Below are 20,203 nucleotides of genomic sequence, written 5' to 3'. Positions count from 1 at the left end.
CTACCAGGTTTTCTAATTTTTAAGTTAAGCTAGGAATCTTGATTTTTATTTTAACACTCCAAATATTCAGGCTTTTTTTTTTTTTCAAATTTTCAGTTTTTGAGTAATCTTTTAAAGTACTGTGACACTAGAGGAAGCATAGCCACGGGTCAGATTAGACTTCCAGTTTGATCCCTTTGGTATAGGAGAGTTGCTTGATTTCTGGAGACTTCTGGGCTATCTCTGTTGATGTTGACAAAATTTGAGAAAGGAACATAAGGAACATACATGTACTTTTTACTTAATTAAATTTTGTATGTGATTTATGACGGTGTCAATGATAGTTTCATTTTCACCTTTGGTAGTCTAGAAAATGGGGTGTGATTTACATGTTCCAGCATCTCAAATTTGAAGACTGGTGGATTCTATGGCCTTCTTCATTTTCCAAGCTGCTTTGAACATGTGCTCTCTTTGATTCTCCCAAATGTCCATTTACTGGTTGCTTACAGTGTTCTCGGCACTATGCTAAATATTCAGAATTCATGTTCTCATTTAATGCTCAGATACAGTGATTGTCAACAGTTTGCTGGTGAGGAAATTGAAGCTTGCCTAAATTTATAGCAAGTTAATGATAATTACGATTTGTAGGGCTCGAGCTCTTTTTTTTTTTTTTTTTTTTTTAAAGATTTTTGTTTAAAAATTCATGAAAGACAGAGAGAAGAGGCAGAGGGAGAAGCAGACTCCACTTAGGGAGCCTGATGTGGGACTCAATTCGGGGATTCAGGGATCACGCCCTGAGCCAAAGGCAGACGCTCAACTGCTGAACCACCCAGGCATCCCATGTAGGGCCTGAACTCTTAACCACTAATCTGTCACTAATCACTAATCTTATCATCGTATCTAGAGATATAGATAGACCAAAAGACTTCCAGGCTCTATTCTACCTCAGACTGGGGCACAGAATCATAAGGGACTTGTCAGAACTAGGACAGCTGTTTAGGTTTGCTAGAGGGCTTTTGTTCTTGTCCTTATACTCTTTTCCCTCTACCCTGAAGGTCATTCAGGGAGTGAATTTCATTTTAGCAGGTTCCTCTAACAGTAGATTCTTTTCTGTCACATAGCAGTATAATTATCCTTTATTTGTGAGTATAATCTAAATAAAATCAACTTAATCTTAGATGATAAGGTGTAGCCCAAGCAAGAAGTGCACGGAAGTCTGATACACATACTGAATTAGCATTCTCGATGCTTAGGATAACAATGATGCAATGGTGCCTCTCCTCTCAGCTAGTGAATGACAGAGCCAGGCATTCATCCAAATATGCAGATGTTTTAGCCTTGTTTTAGGCAAAACTTCTGAATGACTGATACAATTTTCACTTTGAATTACATTCTTTGGTGCTACACAGTGACCAAGTATCAGCAAATAAATGCATAACTTTAAAAATAATTATTTCAATCTTGACCAATAGCAGCCCCAGTTGAAAGGGGGAAATATATATTTTACGGTTTGATCTATTCTTTTAGTGTACATATTTAAATTTTAATTGTTCCTTTTGAATTTTCTAGTTTTCTTCACTGAACAGTGATTAAGTTTCACAATTCTGTTTACTAGATGCAATTTAAGTGATCTCAATAATCAAAACAAAAATTAGTTTTGTCTCTTCCTCTTTCTCCTATTCAGCCTGGTCAGGAAATCATAAAATATTTAATGTAACATTTGAAATCCGAGAGTTGTAGAATTGTCTCTTGAAATAGGTTGGAATGTATCAGACAAAGCATTTCATTTGTACTTTTGCTTCGTAAATGTTTACAATAAAAATAGGAAGACAGCTTTATTGTATTTTTGCTAAATTCATTAGGACTTCTATTCAGTCTGTTAATTGTCCCCTCCTGTTGTGTGGTCCTAATGAAAAGAATCCATTTTTAACCAGCACCCTCCATTGTGGCCCTGACGTTTCCATGGAAATGAAATAGCTTGTTCTGACATTGTCTGCTGTACATATTTACAGCACATTAGGTAACACCTGGGCATTGAAATCTTGCAGTACAATAGGTTTTTATTTTTAAAGAACACCAGCAATACCATGTTCCCTTCACATTAGTTTCTTACCATTTTGGTGGATGAGCATGCAAGCAATAATTACCAATACTCGTCTTAGGTTGGCAGTTAGATGAGATTTTTCACTAATATATATTACATGATATAATATATAATATTCATATATAACAAGTAGAAATGTACTAGAATGCTCACAACATAACAGAACAGCTGATCTTAGTCTATTTTATTAAAACATAAACATACATTCTTCACCCCAGAAGGTTTCCCGAACACATACGTGTAGTATCTGTATTCAACATTGTGGCATTGCCTACCAGGTATCCGATGCTGCAATGAAAGCCAATGCTACAAAGATGAATAAGATATATTTCCCTGACCTCAGAGAGCTTAAATTCTAGAATGTCGAATGACAGATCTGAATAAAAATATATGGTAAGCATCTTCCAACTTGAGTAAACCCTGGACCTAGAAGTCTCTATCACATTTAGAGTCAGATGGAAGGTATAAAGATAAAATGTTGATGATCATCTTTCCTTTTAAAATATACTTTCTTAGGTGATTTCAGGCTGTGGCTTTGGATGGATACAGTTTGGAGGATCAGAGAAGCCATAATCCCTGCCATCTACACATTCATGCTTATCTCTCTGGGCTACTTGGCAATACACACATACCTTTCCTTTATCTTTCCCTTGCATACTACACAACAATTTCCAAACAATTATTTAATCTCTCAAATTTATATTCAATTCCCACATTGCGGCAGGCATGGTTACCTACTTTTCTGAGATTGTTTGACTCTCAGAAATCTCAGTTCTTACATCAACATTTCTACGCATCTTTATTCTTGACATATTTTCCTCCTGCTTCAGAAATAGAAATAATTTCCTATTCAAGGCTAATATTCTCCATCCATGATCCTGACTCGATTATCTCTAACCTCTTTCAGGCCCCAAAGCTCCCTTTGGCTGTGATAAGATTGTCTCTCATATTGTCACAGTAGCACTTGTAGCAGGATTTAAGGCAATTCCAAAGAATTCCCTATGCCTCTGGTAAGACTATGATTCCACAGCTTTGACACTGGCTAAAGCAGGATTTTAGGAAACCCCAGAGCTCCACATGCTTTTAGTAAGACTGTCACTCTCTATACCTATCACCAGCCAAACATTTCTCTTAGTATTACATAGTGTTGATGAGATCAGTCCCAAGAATCAAATGGACTCCTCACATTCCCTAAGAAACCATCAGGATTAATTTCATCATGCCCTACTTTGGGCACAAATTCCAGTTCAGGACCCTGGGGACATCCATCATGATTTTAACCTCACATGGCTCAGTATGTTCCCTAACCTGAATCAGTCTCCCTCCCTTCCGCGTTTATCTACCCTCTTCCACTGTGCTCTCTACAAAACTCCCTATATCTTTTGCTCTAGATAGTTCTTCACCTTTTATGCCAAATGAAGTCAGAGATCCTCTTAAAAAAAAAAAAACAGCTCTCTGGGTGGTGACATCTTTTCCTTCCATATTCTCCTGAGGCCAGGGGTAGTTGGATGTCTTCCATGTTTCTCATTGTCTCTTCCAAATCCCTGTCTGTCCCTTTTTTTTGTCAGAACTCCCAGTTTGTTTGAAACAAATCACTATGATGTCCTCTACACTTCTTAAACACTCGCCCTCAAAACTCACTTATGTCTTATCATTCTCTGGAGGTTTTATTAATTCATTCATGATGTCTGTTATTTTTCTAGTATTTTGAATATTGAGATAAGCACTCTAACGCTCTGGATCCTCAGTTTCATGGCTGCTTTATCCCCAATGATTATGTCCTCTACTTGTCCTTAACCACCCATCCCTTGGGCATACTCTGAGCTCATCATTATGAAAAACTGCAGTTTCCACAAAATCTTGATTGCAAAGATTCTACTATCTCACTGCACTGCTAATATTTCTGGCTCACTTATTTCATTACGACTTCCACAATTCTTCTACCCTCTAAGTACCTCTGAGGCATGCCACCTTTTTAATCTACCAGTATAACTTCACAAATCTTCACTGTTCTTTTTATCTGGATTGCATTGAACTATTATTTTTATCACCTTGATACTCCCTTGAATTCACTTCAATTCTGTGGTGTCTCTCTTTTCCCATATTGCCTGGTAAGATGCAAACGCTGGGTAAGTCCTCCTTTTAGGCATAAGTGTGCCATTGCAGCCAAAGGCAGCTGGAGGAAAAACATAAATGCACTCACCGTATTCATTTTAAAATCATAATCACAAGTTTCATGTGTTTCCTCAGGACTGCCTAGCTCTCCTACTCCATTTTAAAAATCAATTCTCCTTCCGATTCTTTCAAAAGATTATTGCACATCTTTTCCCCTTTCCTTAGGGTTTCAGTATCCCTTTCACCTTCTCATTCTGAGTTGATGACTCTCTTCTTATAGCACTAAGAAAATAGAAATAATCACAAGACAAATACATTCTTTTTTTTCCACATGAAATCTGGCCACTCCATGCATCTGGACATATAATTATTGCCTATTTACCTTTTACCATGGATGAACTCTACATTTGTGCATTGGATTCCAGTCCTTCTGACTTACTGAAGTTAATCCCACAATTTTCTCTTTTCATTTTTTTTTTCTGTTCTGTTTTGTTTTAAGTGGTATTGCTGCATAACAGATCACTCCAAAATTTAGTGTCTTAAAACAAGCATTTTGTTATCTCTCATAGGTCCTGTGGATCATCATTTAGTAAGTGATCAGCTAGGTGGTTCTGGCCAAGGATCTCTAATGGGACTGTAGTCAGATCATGGCTGAAACTAGCGCAGATGGAGCAGAGTGTCGGGAGCAGCTGGGGATCGACCAAGTGTTTCTTTCACTTCAAATAGTCTCAAAACTATCACTCTGTGATATCTCTGCCTGGGTTGCTTTGGGTTTCCTTACAGCTCAGTAGCTTTAGGGCAGTCAAAACATTTACAAAGCAGTTTAGGGCTCTAGTGGGAGTGTCCGAGTAACCAGAGTACATTTCACTGTCTTTTCTATCCTGGCCTCAGGACTACAATATGCTTCACACAGCATCTATATGCTAATCCTTTTGATTATAAGACAGTCACAGACTATACAGATTTGTGAAGAAGGAACATAATCCCACTTCTTGATAAGAGGAGTGTTAAGGTCCCATTGCAGAATGGCATGAGGGAGGGGATATACTGCTGTAGCCGTTTTTGGAAAATGAGTCTGCCTCATAAGTTAGTGAATATTTTCTTTGCTACTAAGATATTACCATCCACACACAAATGTACTGCAAAAGCATCCATTAAAAAAAACAAAAAAAGAATCCTTATATCTCCATACCCCTGCCTGTATACCTTTACTCACTTTAGTTACAAATTTTTCTGAAGTTTTCCATTTCTCAACTTCTCATTTATTCCTTCAATGAAATCAGATTTCATTTCTACCTCTCCACTGAAATACTCTTGACAAAATCATCCATTTTTCAAGTCCAATGGTTAATTCTCATTTGACATCATGACTTCACAATATTTGATAAAATTCGTGATTCCCTACTTTTTTTTTAAGATTTTATTTATTTATGTATTTATGTATTTATGTATTTATTTATTTATTTATTTATTCATGAGAGACACACAGAGAGAGGCAGAGGAGAAGCAGGCTCCCCACTGGCAGGCCTGATGTGGGCTCAATCCCAGGACTCTGGGATCACAACTTGAGTCAAAGGCAGATGCTCAACCACTGAGCCACCCAGATGCCCTAGAATACCTTTCTTGTACACTTTTCCAAACTCCACTGTCTCTGAGTTTTCCTCACACTTTTATGGCAATTCCCTTTCCTCTCCTTTGTTTCCCTGATCTATTCCAGGTGGGAGTGCATCAAGATTCATTCCTCATCCCTTATCTAGTTCTCATTTACACCCATGCTCTAGATTATCTCCTCCAGGCCCTGGCTTTAAATTACATTTCTTAGTAGTAACAGTTCCAGTCTTAAACTCTCAGGGCACCTGAATCTGCTTCTCTCTCTGCCTCTCTGTGTGTCCCTCACGAATAAGTAAATAAATAAAATCTTATTAAAAAACAGGAAATACCTCTGTGCTCTGGATGAGTATGTCTGATTGTCTTCATCACATCCCCATTTGGTCATCCAATAGGCATATCAAATTTAATATGTCCAAAATAAAAACCTGTCACCACCCCATCCTTGCCTGTCAAGTATGCTAATTTCTCAGATTTCTTCATTTTATAAAATGGCACCATCATTTACCCAGGGGCTATGGAAACCTCTAGGAATCATCCCTGAGTTCTTTCTTGTCCTCATCCTTGATAGACTATTCACCCAAAACGCTTCCAGTTACACTTTTAAGATATACCGAGACTTTATAAAATCCCCATCATCTCCACTGCTGCCATCCTAACAAATTTATGTTAAGCAGACAGTAATTTATTAAAGTGGACAACAAATTTTCTCTATCCCAATTCTTTCCCCTCAATAACAAAAGTTATCTTTAAAAAACATAATTAAAATATGTTATTTTTTTTTGGCTCCTAATCTTTAAATGGCTTCTCCATGTATTGAAAATAAATGCAATGTCCTTATTATAACCCACATGTTTGCCTGTCCCCACCCACCTCTCCTCTCTCATTTCCAGCCACTTTCATCCTGTTTATACCTTTCTAGCCCATGTGGCCTTCTTGCTGTGCTTTAATCCTGGCAAAAGCCTTCTTTCCTCTGGATCTTTGAAATTAATTTTTTTTTTTTTTCTGCCTTGAACATTCCAATACACTTCCAGTCTCTTTTACTGTCTTCACTATTTTCTAGATTCTTCAAAGATCATAGAAAGGATGGATTCTTTCAGTATCTAGGGAAGGTAGTTATATGGGTCATAAGACTGAAATTCTTTCAGGGGGAAACTTCATCTTACTACACATTAAAATCAGTCATGTAACTTTTTCTAAAGTACAGAATTTTAGGTTCTACCCTAGGTATACTGAATCATTACCTTCGAAGGTAGGTCCTCAGAGCTATATTTAAACATTTCCTCCAGTGTTTCTTCTGTTGGCCAGTCCGTGGGGTAGCATTGGGGAACCATTAGTAAAAGCCTAAGGTGTTTAAGGTCTCCTTTGGTGATGTCACATATCTTGACATCACCTCTTACTATTGTTTTTCTTATATTTCCTATTCCAACAAATGTTCTCCTGGAAAATTTTTAAAAAAAAAGGCAATAAAATAGGATATGAGACTAATATTCTTTCTGATATTCATTAGTAGTAAGCCATTCACCAACTTCAGTAAGTACCTTCTCTTTCATAATAGCATGTAAAATGAGAAATACTTGTTTTGCCATAAGACATTTAAAAAATCTCAACTTTTGTGAATTTTTCTTTGTTTCTGATGTAACACATCATTTGGGTGCGTTAATCATGCATATTATATATATATATTGCTCTTAAAGATCAAAGTTTGAATGTTTCCATGTATTGGTACATCTGTTTCTTCAGATAGGTATGTTTCTTCTTTTTACCTAACCAGTTTACAGTGGTTTCCATAGTTGTTTCTTGGTCTTATATGTCCCCTAATTCTTTCTAACATTTCAGACTGCCAGGCCATGAAAACATTCTTGCTTCTTTGATTGAAAAAAAAATCTGTTCTACCTCAATTTGGGACAGTGTGTTCAACTTTTCTGCACACAAGAACCCCTTTATAGCATCAACCTACTTAATACACATCATGTTGTAATGGTTATATTTTTACTGTCTGTTAGTTGAGAAAGTCCAAATATGTCTATGCACTCATGGATCCAATTGCTGCATACCTGTTATGGGTCTTTTAGAAATTGAGATATGAGAGACATAGCTAGGGTTATGGAGAGTATATGTTAAGATAATTGAAACATGCCAGTACCTCTGGATGCTTACAGGGTTTCCCCAAAATCATAAAATTGAAAATGGAAACACTACTTTCTGTATAAATGACTTAGTATGTATTGTCCCCAAAGAAAATGTTGATAAAACCTGGGAAAAGAACTATGTTCAATTTTAAGTAAGTTGTCCTAATATCTATCCATCAGCCTCTTTAATGGAATTCTTGAAATTGGTTTTCTTTGACCATCTATACGGAAAGAACAAGGTGAGGATAGAGCATCTGGTAGGACCTGTTAAGCGGTGGGTCTTAAGTTTATCCACATAACTGCATCAAATAAAGGAGTAGAAACAAGAGGCATGGCTGGGCATCAATAGAGGAGGCTAGTTTTGGCCAAGTCTGCTTATCATATGAACGTGGGAGTCAGTAGATTAGAGAGAAAAAGCTTAATTAGGTTTGTGACTTCTAAACATGGTAATACTGCTCACAAATATTTGTCATCCAAGAAATGTCCCAGGTAATAAGTAACTAGCTTAACAAATGTGGCAGCCCTGTTTTCTGGCCACTACAGTACTCCTCTTTCTAGCTTCATTCTATCTAGTCAGGCTTTATGACTCTATTTCTATCCAATGAATTATGAGTGGCTGTCAGCTAAGTGGAGCTCCCTGGGATGCTTTTAAATTCCTGATAAAATATGACATATTTACCAGGCATGCTGCTATACCTCTGGTCCTTTCACTTCCTCCTCCCTGAAAATGCATATGTACTCTCTGAAGTCTGGCAGTCATCTTGCAATTATGAGGCCCCAAACCAATGTTTTAATGATGGAAAAGCAGAAAAATAGGAAGCTTTTGGTTTCTTGTTGAAAAGAAGAACCAGTGACAGCCACGATTAACGTGTAGACTTCTAGTAATATATGAATAATGAATCTACATTGGTTTAAACTACTGTTTGTTGGATGTTATCTGGAGAACAAATTCCTAAGGGATGCAATCTTCCTACCTTATAGTTCCTACCTATAGTGGGTGGAACAAAGTAGGAAAGGGATGGAGGTAGAATCTGGTAAAAGTTACTGCTCCTATAGAAACTCTACCCACAATTGGCAAACAAGTTGTGGCTATATCTTATTTTTCCAAACCACATTCTTAAGTATGCAAATAATCATGGTATCTTTGTTTTTATTTCCTATAACACACAGTACAATGCTTTGCAGTGCTTTATTCCTTTCTTTTTTTTTCTACCTGTGCAGATTGGAAAAAGAACTCTATTGATAATATGTTCTGCATGCCAGGTATTATAATAGGGATAGAAAGAAAACAGTGGTAGCTCCTGCCTGAAGGAATTTCACGACTTAGTGGAAGAAACACACAAGAGTGTGCATACCTGTGACATGTCATTATAAATACATAAAAAGGGGAAGAGTGGAAAAGAAAGGAGCTCTAATGCACAAGCAAGGAGGGTTATAATGATTTCCAGATTTTTTGCAGGAAGTTACAAAGTTAAGAAAATTTCTTTTGTAATGTATATATAAAGGGATTAGACTATTTTTGGTGTGATGTGTCTTCATGAATTGGGATAAACTGCTAAAAAATCCCTCAAGGGTAGAATAAATCTATTTGACAGGAGAAGTGATATTCATGGATCTTGTCAATATATATATTTTCTGAAGCATTCCAATCTTTTTTTTATGTGTATGTGTTATGAAATTTATGTCATGTTGTATCATATGGTACATATTGTTCTATAACCTGCCTGTTCATTAAGCTATTTCTCATAAACATAATTTCATGATAAAACATAGATATGTGCCTATTATCATTCATAACAACTATAGATGATTTCATAATATAAATATATGAGCAATATATTTAATGTATTCATTTATTATATATTAAGGTTGTTTAAAATTATTTGAATTAAACATCTTTGTACCTAAAATGTGTACTCTTGCCCAATTTTTTGACTGGGGCTTGGGAAGAAAAGAATTTGCAGCAGTTCTGTACCAATCCACTTTCTCCTGGAGATGTCCAGACACAAAGAATTACTGCATTAAATCTTCTGGCAAACATGCTAATGACCTCCTGGGAAACATGCTAATGACCTCCTGGTAAACATACAAATGACCTGAGAAACCCACTCTTGATATTTACTAGCAGAAGGATAATGGCAACTTCTTGTCTATGAAAAGATCTTTAGCAGGAAAAAAACTATTCAGTTGAAGCTGTTTATTGTGAATAATTCTGCAACTTATAAATTTATGGGGGATGGCTAGCTGAGGAAGATCACATAAGCTGTAATTAATGTAAAATAGTCCAAATGGCTTCTTCTGTGTGAGTGATGTTCATGCATACATTGCTCAACTGCTTTATCTGTTAACCTGGAACAAAACAATGTCCTGTTGTGGAAGAAGAAAGTCATTTTTTATTGGAAGCTGTACCTGAGGGTCTCAGAGTCCTCCAAGGAGAAAATTTCCTCCTGTATCATTTAGATCATTGGTAAAGTTTGATATTGGGTCAAATCCAAGATTTATGTAGCTTGATTTGACAGTATGATCTTTATGTCACCACAGATAAATTCCAGAAGTACCATTTGTGGGTGAAGGGGAATGTATTATTTTAGGAACTGTGGACCATACAACTGGTCTATTGAACAGTCTGAACTTGATATGGTCAAGTTACCTTGTTCTATGCTCTCTCAGATTTCTTTTTTTCATTATTTAGGGACATCTTGGACAGTCCCCTCAACTCTCCTGTTACATGCAGATATATAAGAAAGTCAAGCCCAATTGCATATCCAATTCATTGCGCATCTCCTCTCCTCCAAGTGGTAGCGAGGCTTGGGGAACTTGGAGTACAGATGAAACAAAGTCTGCTCCTAAGACATCTACTCTACCTCTATTTATTTTCCCTCTTATGCATCTTTTCATTCCCAGCTAGTAGAATGGAGAGATATGATAAAAAGAAAAAAATAGAGAAAATATTTTCTACTTATAGGTTTCTGCTAGGTCATCTCTTAGATATGCTGGCTGTTGCTTCTCTTGTGGCAGGTGTTGATAGGCAGGCTCTCTTGGGGTGTTTGTATGATTCCAGAAGGGGAATTTCAGTGCTCAGTTCTTTGACATGTGATGTCTGCTCCATTGATAGCTCCGTAGAACACATCTCAGGTCCACCTTCTGTTGTCAACACAGCCTTTTATTTCTGGTTTACCTTTGCTTATCTATCTTCATGACTTCAGGCAAACAAGATATTTCAAATTTTGTTGCTTTCTGTAACGTCCACTTTCTCTAAGACAAAGCTGGCTGGAGTACAGACTACACCACTCTATCCCTCTTCTGTTCTACATTCTCTCTCAACTTCCTGTTTCCACTTCTGCTCAAATATTCCTATGTACAGATCATTCAATCTGCTGCATGACATTATCCTGAACTAATGAATGAGACGCCAGTTTCTTTAATTGATTCTCTCAGAGATTCATTATTTGGCTTCAGGGAACGAGCAATGCATAGCTCTTTCTTAGATTAAATACTCAAGATACCCTCTGCTTCCTGGTCTCCTATGTTTATCAAACAGGAAGAAAGTTGGGCTTGTATGAAGGATAATTGTTTACTTCTTAATGAGTACTAAAAAAGTACCTGGCCCACCAACTCTTTTTGGTATTTATTGCTCTTGATTTTGTGTCATCGATCTCAATTCTTCAGATATCAGGAAAAATCTTATTTAATGTCCTTACTCAAATGAATAAATTATCTTCCCAAAAGTTACTACTTGTCTGTGTATCTAACCATCCTTATGAGAATTGCTTACCAACAATGAATATTATCATTTATATAACTTTTACTCATCAGATAGTTCTAGACCTTCCTTTATTGATGTTTCTTTTTTTTTTTTTTTAAAGATTCTATTTATTTATTCATGAGTGACACACACACACACACAGAGGGAAAGACAAAGGCAGAGAGAAAAGTAGGCTCCATGCAGGAAGCCCTATGTGGGACTCGATCCTAGGACTCCAGGATCATGCCCTGGGCCAAAGGCAGATGCTCAACCGCTGAGCCACCCAGGTGTCCCTATTGATGTTTCAATCGGAATTTCTTCAGTTAGGTTAAGTTTTTAAAAATGTGTTCATTGGCCATTTGTGTTTCTTGTGTAAATAGCATGCTCATGAACTTTAGCCCATTTTTCTAATGGATTATTCAGACTTTGAGTACTGATTTGTATTTCTATTTATATTGAAGATACTGAACATTTATTGCTGTGTAGGCTGTGGGTTTTCTTTCAAAGTTTGGTCTTTGCCGTTTCACTCTGTTAGTGATATTTTTTCCTTTACCTTTACCATATTTTTCATTTTTATGTAAACTATCAAACTCTATATGTTTTATCCTTTGAAATAAATAATTAAAAGTAATTTCTCATTCTAATACATTTATGATTTCTTTTTGTTATTGGAATATTTAATCCATTTTGAAATCATTTTGGAAAAACTGTGATATGAGAACCTACCACAATATATTTTTTTGGCTTTTTAAGTTTTTATTGTAAATCTAGTTAGTTAACATACAATGTTATATTAGTTCCAGGAGTACAATGTGGTGATTCAACAGTTCCATACATCACCTGGTGCTCATCACAACAAATGCACTCCTTAATCCCCATCACTTATTTAACCCATCCATCCCCCACCTCCCCTCTGGTAACCATCAATTTGTTCTTTATAATTATGAGTCTGTTTCTTGATTTATTTATTTTTCTTTTTCTCTTTTTTCCCTTTGCTCATTTGTTTTTATTGTTAAATTCCACATATAAGTGAAATCATATGGTAGTCTTTCTCTGACTTATTTTGCTTAGCATAATACTCTCTGGCTCTATCCACATCATTGCAAATGTCAGGATTTCATTCTTTTTTATGCCTGAATGTTATTCCATTGTATATAAATACCATATCTCCCTTGTCCATTCATCATTTGCTGGATACTTGGGCTTTATCCTCAATTTGGCTATTGTAGATAATACTGCTATAAGCATTGGGGTGCATGTATCCCTTTGCATTAGTATTTTTGTATTCTTTTGGTAAATACCTATTAGTGTAATTGCTAGATTATAGGGTAGTTCTATATTTAACTTTTTGAGGAACATCCATACTGTTTTTCAGAGTGGCTGCACCAGTGTTATTCCTACCAACAGTGTACAAGTGTTACTTTTTCTCCACATACTTACCAAACAATGGTATTACATTCCTTTCCGAAATGACGTCCGTACGTGCCTGACGTCATGGCTTCGTTCTTTCTGTTTCTTTCTTCTTTATTTCTTTCTTTCTTTCTTGTTTCTTCTTCTTGCTTCGTATTCTTTCTTCTTTCTTCTTTCTTTTTCTTTCTTCTTTCTCTTCTTTCTTCTTTCTTTCTTTCTTTCTTCTTTCTTTCTTTCCTTCTTCTTTCTTCTTTCTTCCTTCCTTCCTTCCTTCCTTCCTTCCTTCCTCCTTCCTTCCTTACTTCCTTCTTCTTCTTTCTTTCTTTCTTTCTTCTTCTTTCTTTCTTTCTTTCTTCTTTTTTCTTTCTTTCTTTCTTTCTTTCTTTCTTTCTTTCTTTCTTTCTTCTTTCTTTCTTCTTTTTCTTTCCTTTCCTCTTTCTTCTTTCAATCTTATTTATTTGACAGAGAGAGAGAAAGAGCGAGAGAGCACAAGCAGGGGGAGTGACAGAGGCAGGGGAGAAGCACGATTCCTGCCAAGGGTTGGATCCCAGGATTCTGGGATCATGACCTGAATTGGTTGAGCAGATGCTCAACCCACTGAGCCACCCAGGCACCCTAATACCTGTTATTTCTTGTGTTGTTGGTTTTAGCCATTCTGACAGGTGTGAGGTGCCACTACATTTTTCAATGTTCTCAATACCATTTATTTTTTAAAATTCACCTCTCTTCACTGGCATAAGGAATTATTTTATACATTTGCTTATTCTGTTTATTTACTTAATCTATTTACTAATCCATTTATTTACTCAGGTTTTAATATATCATATGATAAGTCTTCTTACGTTATTTTTACTCCCCCAATTTTTCTATCAACTATCCCAAGCATTTACATCTCATGATGAATGGTATACCTTTTCCAATTTTCTCATTCCAAAAAGTCTCTTTCTTTCTACTCTCCCTCTTTCCCTCACTCTCTCCCTTCCTCCCCTCTTTCTCAATAATGAACAGCATCAGGCTGTTTTACTTACATGCTCAAATAATTAGCACTAGAAACATGTTTGTTAATTTGTTAATGTCTAGTCTTTTTTTTTAATGTCTAGTCTTTAATGAATAATCTTCCTTTACTTTTCATATAATTATTGCATTTTTCTTTTTTTAACATATTGAATTGAATGCCCAGTTCAATTATTTTTATTCCTTTTTTCTTTAATTATAAAGCAGACAGCACTAGCTTTGGCTATAACCTTAAGGCTTAGTATATAATCATTCTATTTTTACTAATTTCTAGGTAGCCTATAATTTTGTTTTCATTTTCTCTTTACCAAAGAATACAAAAATTTTTCTAACTGCTTAGTCTTTAAAAAAACTATTAATCAGATATGAATATCACTTTGTAGTTAGGGTATGGTTTGTAATATGAGTCCTTTCAGGGATTTATTTTTTTCTTCAGCACCAGTTCTGCTTGTTATTTTTTTTCTGGTTTATGTTTTTTATTACATTTTTAAACCTCCTTATAATGTTTTTTTATTTCATCCTCTTCCAATTTCTTCTAATATTATTGCCTTTCCAACTGAAAAAGTTCCTTTCTCTTAATTTTCTCTCTCATATATAGTAGTTACATTTTGCAAAATTAGAAATTAGTCTCAGGAATTTTCTTCTTGTATATGAAGCTACTTCAAAAGGTATGTCTTCTAGGTCTTCTAACTGCTCTTATTAGATATAGAGAATAAAAGCCATGTTTTATGGATAGTTCAGGGCTTGGGTTTCATGGTCATGAAAAGATGTAGAAAGAAATAAGAAAATATTTTTCTACTCTCCTCAGGTCATCTGTTTCACTTAGGATATTATGGTGTTCCATGACTTGTAGACGGATTTCTTTAATCAGATACACAGGCTTTAAAATAAAATAAAGAAGTCCTTTCTAAATTTTGACATTAGTTGGTTGGCAGTATTAATTTAAGTTATTGCAAAAACTTACCCTTTTTTTGGATTGAAGCAGAAGGGTAAGGTACAATACCTAGCAAAAAAAAAAGAAAAGGACACTTTCCATAATACAGTATAATTATTATTAGTTTTCCACAAAAGACTGTTCATGTTTGCATTTTAGCACCTTGTAAAGTCTTTAGTATATACCATGTCCTTGATATATATTTAACGAATAAGTGATCTCTGATTGCAGAGAAATTTAAAAAGCAAATAATATTTTAAATTGTTTTGGTGAACTAAGATTTTTTTTAAACCAATTTCTTTGTTTTTTTTAAAGATTTTATTTATTTATTCATGAGAGACACAGAGAGAGAGAGAGGCAGAGACATAGGCAGAAGGATAAGGAGGCTCCCTGCAGGAACCCCTATGTGGGACTGGATCCTGGGATTCCAGGATCATACCCTGGGCCAAAGGCAGACGCTCAACCGCTGAGCCACCCAGGCATCCTGGTGAACTAAATTTCAAAATTATACTGCATGTGAATTAAAAAATTAAGCAGATAGTCTAGAAGTAAAATATACTTAGAAGTTTGTTTTTCAGGTACTAGGATTATCCAAGCATATAAAATTTCCAGTGGCATAAATGATTTCACCTGTTCCTAATTTAAGGGAATTTTTTATGGGGTTGCCTATGAGATTTTTAGAATTTGCCTGCAATATCTGTCACTTCTTTTTAGTCTTTCTGTGTTATGGACATGTTTTTGTTTGGTAATAAATAGCAGAAAGTTGAAAAAACAATTAAATGAAGCAGATTTTTTTTTTCACAGAATATTTCATTTCCTTTTAGTACTTCAAGAGAACAATTTTGCCCCTTTCTTCTAAGAGATTGAACAGAGGTTGATCTGTGTAGACCTTATGCTTCAAACTAAGGACCATGGAAATCAGGAACCAACTCCCAAGCTGAAGTAGAAAGGCTTCTTCTTCTACTTCTTTTTTTTGTTGTTGTTGTTAAGATTATTTATTTATTTATTTATTTATTTATTTATTTATTTATGAGAGACACAGAGAGAGAGAGAGAGGCAGAGACACAGACAGGTAGAGGAGCAGGCTCCATGCAGAGGGCCCAATGCAGGACTGGAGTCCGAGACTCCAGGATCATGCCCTGGGCAGAAGGCAGGCCCTAAACCACTGAGCCACCCAAGAATCCCCAGAAAGGCTTCTTAAGTAGGGTTGAGCAACTCCTTAGTCAGGTAGTATTTCTCTTATTTTGCAAAGAAAACATCAGGCATCTTATACAATGCTGGGTATTGTGAAGGTGTGAAATACAAACATTAGCCTTGAATAGAAGACTCATTCAGTAAGTTGGAGAGTGAAGATTTGTTACCATGAATTTCTAATAAAGTATTAGAAATGTGAGCAAAGGAAACCTTCATTATGTGAGACCCTAAATTCTATCCAGCTGACTCACAGGTGGTACTTTCAAAGCTTCTGCTGCATTGTTGAGTATGCAGTCTTGACTGGAGTTTGAGCAAAGGGACTGTAAGGAATCTTTACTTTCCTTTAGTCTTATTTTTTTTTCATTTCCTGGCAGAGCAGAGGACAGAAAAAAAAAAAGAGAGAGAGAGAAAAATGGGAGAAGAAAAATAGGAGGAAATGGTCAAGCAACATAGGATGACAAAGTGAACTTTTAAGTACAGCACTATTTAATATTGAATTTTAATTATTATTTTGCATTTCTTCCTTGTAAATGCTTTTCATCTGTAATTACTTTTATACATATGCTAGGCACATGAATATTTTCTTTGATCTGCTTTTATGGAAACATAATAAAAAAATAGTGTTTCAAGTTTGAGTCCCTAGTGGGACAGAGATAAAGGAGAGTAAAAGACATAGTAGAGGACAAAACTCCAGCACAAAAGGAAGTCAGGGGCAAAGAAGGGGAACCAGAAGTGATCAGAGATTGAACCACAAATTGACAGAGATTTTATGGAAGGCATTGCACTTTCTACGGGTCATGGAAAGTAGAATATTATCCGGATCTAAGCTGGGAAGAAAACCACAGCTGATATTTAGATAACATAATAGGAAAAGGAAAAATTTGTGCGGCATACATTGTAAGTCAACTGGGAAAGTAAAATAGGCAAATAACTGGGAATTTCAGTAAAGAAAGTCGTGAGACCTTAGCTGGGGCTTAGAGGTGATTTGGATACTAAAAGATGGCACAGAGTTAAACTCTAAACATGAAAAACATAAAGGCATCTCTAATTTGTACCAAAAATATCACAATTTAGACAAATAAATGAGGTAACCGGTGGTTTGCAAATAGAGATGGACCCTTAACTATAATGGTTTGACTTTTTTTTTTTTTTTCTGACTTATGATGGTGAGAAAGTGATATACATTCAGTAGAAATCATACTTCAAATTTGGAATTTTGATTTCTTTCTGGGCTAATGATAAGCAGTATGATGCTTCCTTGTAATGCTGTGCAGTGGTAGCTGCAGGTGCGTGTCAGCCACAGATCATGAAGGTCAACAACCAGTACAGTTACAACCATTTGTACCCATATAGCCATTCTGTTTTTCACCATCAGTATTCTATTCAATGAATTACATGATATATTCAACACTTAATTTAAAATAGGTCTCGTGCTAGATGATTTTAGCCCAACAGTAGGCTAATACAAGTGTTAGCATACTTAAAGTAGGCTAGGCTAAGTTACGAGGTTCAGTAGATTAGATGGATTAAATGCATTTTTGACTTATGATATTTTCAAATTAAAATGGGTTTATCGGGACATAATCCTATCGTAAGTCAAGGAAGATCCGTAAAATGAAATTCAGAGTTGATTTATGGGCATTTAATGTCATTTGTAGCCTAGGGAATATGATTAGAAGAATATCAGAATACTTCTTGTCTTCCCATCACAGATGACTCAAATTCTAGTTAGAGATTAAAAATTATTATCAGGTCTCATAAGTGACATCTCTATTTTCTGTCTTTAGAACCAATTGAGAAATAGATGTGAGTTAGAGAGATAGAGAACAGAGTAGGTCTTACCGATATAATTGCAGCCCAATATGGGCTGGATGGATCTGATACTACTCCCTGTCTTCTTATTCCAGGCCTTGAGGAATAGACACCATTACCTGGGGACACATTGCCTTTCTACTTACCTAGGGATAATAGGGCAGGTGTGTGAAATCCCTTTTGTTTAGGGCTTGTGATGGATTAGCACAACCCAGCCTGCCAAGTGTCACATTCTACCCCTATAGAGAGGAGTAGGGGACAAGCAAGAAGTCAGGAATATTTAGATAAGATCCTTTCTCATGGAAAACAGAAAAATATCGAATAAATCTCCCAACTTCAACCCCAAATATTTTATCCCTCTTGAACTCTATATAATCTTTGCAGGAATAAAACATGCAGTTGTTATATCACTCAGTCATACATTGCTGTCAGTTACTTTGTCAGTTCCTTTCCAGGGTGGTCCTTGTTGATGCCCAGCAAGCATACTGCAACTTCTGTAGTGTGTTTGTACCAGCAGCCAGACACCATTCTCTGTCTGGTTCTAAAACGCTGCTCCTACTCTTGTTCCATGAATCTCACCTTCTGTCCTACTGCATTCAGCTTTCCTGACTCCTCTCTTGTCATGGTGCCACCCATATTGGGGGACATCTTCTCATCTGGTGTATTTAACAGTTAAAAAAACTTAGGTAAGCAGAGAGAACATGAACTCACTGGAGATAGAATTTCTATCATGAGAAAGGCATTGACAGGAAAAATGGGAAAGAAACTGGAAGATGAGATGAGAGAGATTCTGCTGCAAGCTCCTACTTAATTGGCCTCATGGCCAATGTTTATGACATTAAATTATTTTGATTTGAAATCCAGATAGATGAGAACCCCATGAAAAAATTAAGAAGTGTGATGATAAGGATAACATGAATATGCTTCATTCTAGTTATCAGTTATTGTGAATAATGGACAGTCAATAACTGTGAACAAAATGGTTTAATATGAAAATATGCAAACTTAGCAGATATATCTATATCTATATCTATCTATATCTATATCTATATCAATATCTAATTTATCGTTTTCTTTTTTCAAATGTAAGTAGGCTGAGAAGATCCATGAGCCTATTTACCTAACATAGAATTCTGGAATAATACACTTTTCAACTTTTTTCTTCTAATGTCATTAAAATGATTATGTATTTGTGTTCACTGTGATACTATTAATGACTTGAGCAATAAGATATTTATATAAAGAAGTGAACACAGAGAGAAAGAGAGTGGGAGAGAAAGGAAATGTTGAGGGAAACTGCTTTCTTTTTTTTTTTAAATATTTGAGCTGAAAGTATTCTATATGTTACAGTTTTCTCTATCATATACAAATGCAGACTGTCCTACATTTGCAAACTCATCTCCTCTTGGAGGTTTGGCTGGTATTTTCATTTCATTTTAGTTGGGCATTAGCTTGAGCCATCTGCTGCCAGGGTTTCCCAGTGGTCTACAGCCATGACAATGTTTGTAGTTATGCTTCAGGGATTCTTTAAAAACATTTTGTTTCTAATCTCTGTTTGTAGGTACCCTACTTTGCTCCTCATCATATGCTGTTTGGATATCCTGTGCACATCTATCCTGTGCACTGCTTCAACTCAGTAGATCAACAAAGTAGTCCATGTTGATTGAGCTCCAATTAAGTGCAAAACACAGAGAGGTGGCTATATTGTATTTAGTCTCAAGGTAGGTTGACTGGGTGCATTCCAGATCTTCCTTCTTGCTAATTCTAACTTGCCATTTAACAGTAAGTAGAACTTTTAGATGTTGCTAATGAACGGTTCAAAACAGAATGGTTTATCTAGAAGAGATATATGAAAATTATAGAAAATAATTAAACATAAGATTTTTCTTTTCCTAGAAAAAGCAGAAGAGTGTTTTGATGAGAGTCAGAATTATCAAAACTATTATGGTAGTGAAGTGAACCTAATCCTTTTCCATTTCAAGTTTTTCCAAATTATGTTAAGGCTAGATAATTATGATGAGCTTATGGCTTAAGTATGCAAAAAGCACATCATAATTATGATTTGTGGTATAAAGATAAATAATAAACATTTAGATAGCCTACTATTAGGATGTGTTTTCTTAAAGTTTTGTATGAGTTAACTTTCTTGGGTGTTA

General features: G+C 35.7%; 1 long non-coding RNA gene across 1 annotated transcript in view; it reads left to right on the top strand.

The window, feature by feature from the left end:
- The window catches only part of LOC118354343 (uncharacterized), a 48,346-nt gene extending 28,584 nt beyond the window's left edge, over positions 1–19,762 (top strand). Inside the window, exon 3 of the long non-coding RNA XR_004814725.1 lies at positions 19,609–19,762. This is a non-coding gene — a long non-coding RNA (uncharacterized LOC118354343). The remainder of the gene's footprint in view (positions 1–19,608) is intronic.
- Positions 19,763–20,203: the final 441 nt, after the last annotated feature.

This window comes from Canis lupus, chromosome 13, assembly GCF_003254725.2.
Source record: "Canis lupus dingo isolate Sandy chromosome 13, ASM325472v2, whole genome shotgun sequence".
Lineage (NCBI taxonomy): Eukaryota > Metazoa > Chordata > Mammalia > Carnivora > Canidae > Canis > Canis lupus.
Note: the sequence above shows the minus strand (reverse complement) of the source record. Positions and strands in the feature narration are given on the sequence as shown.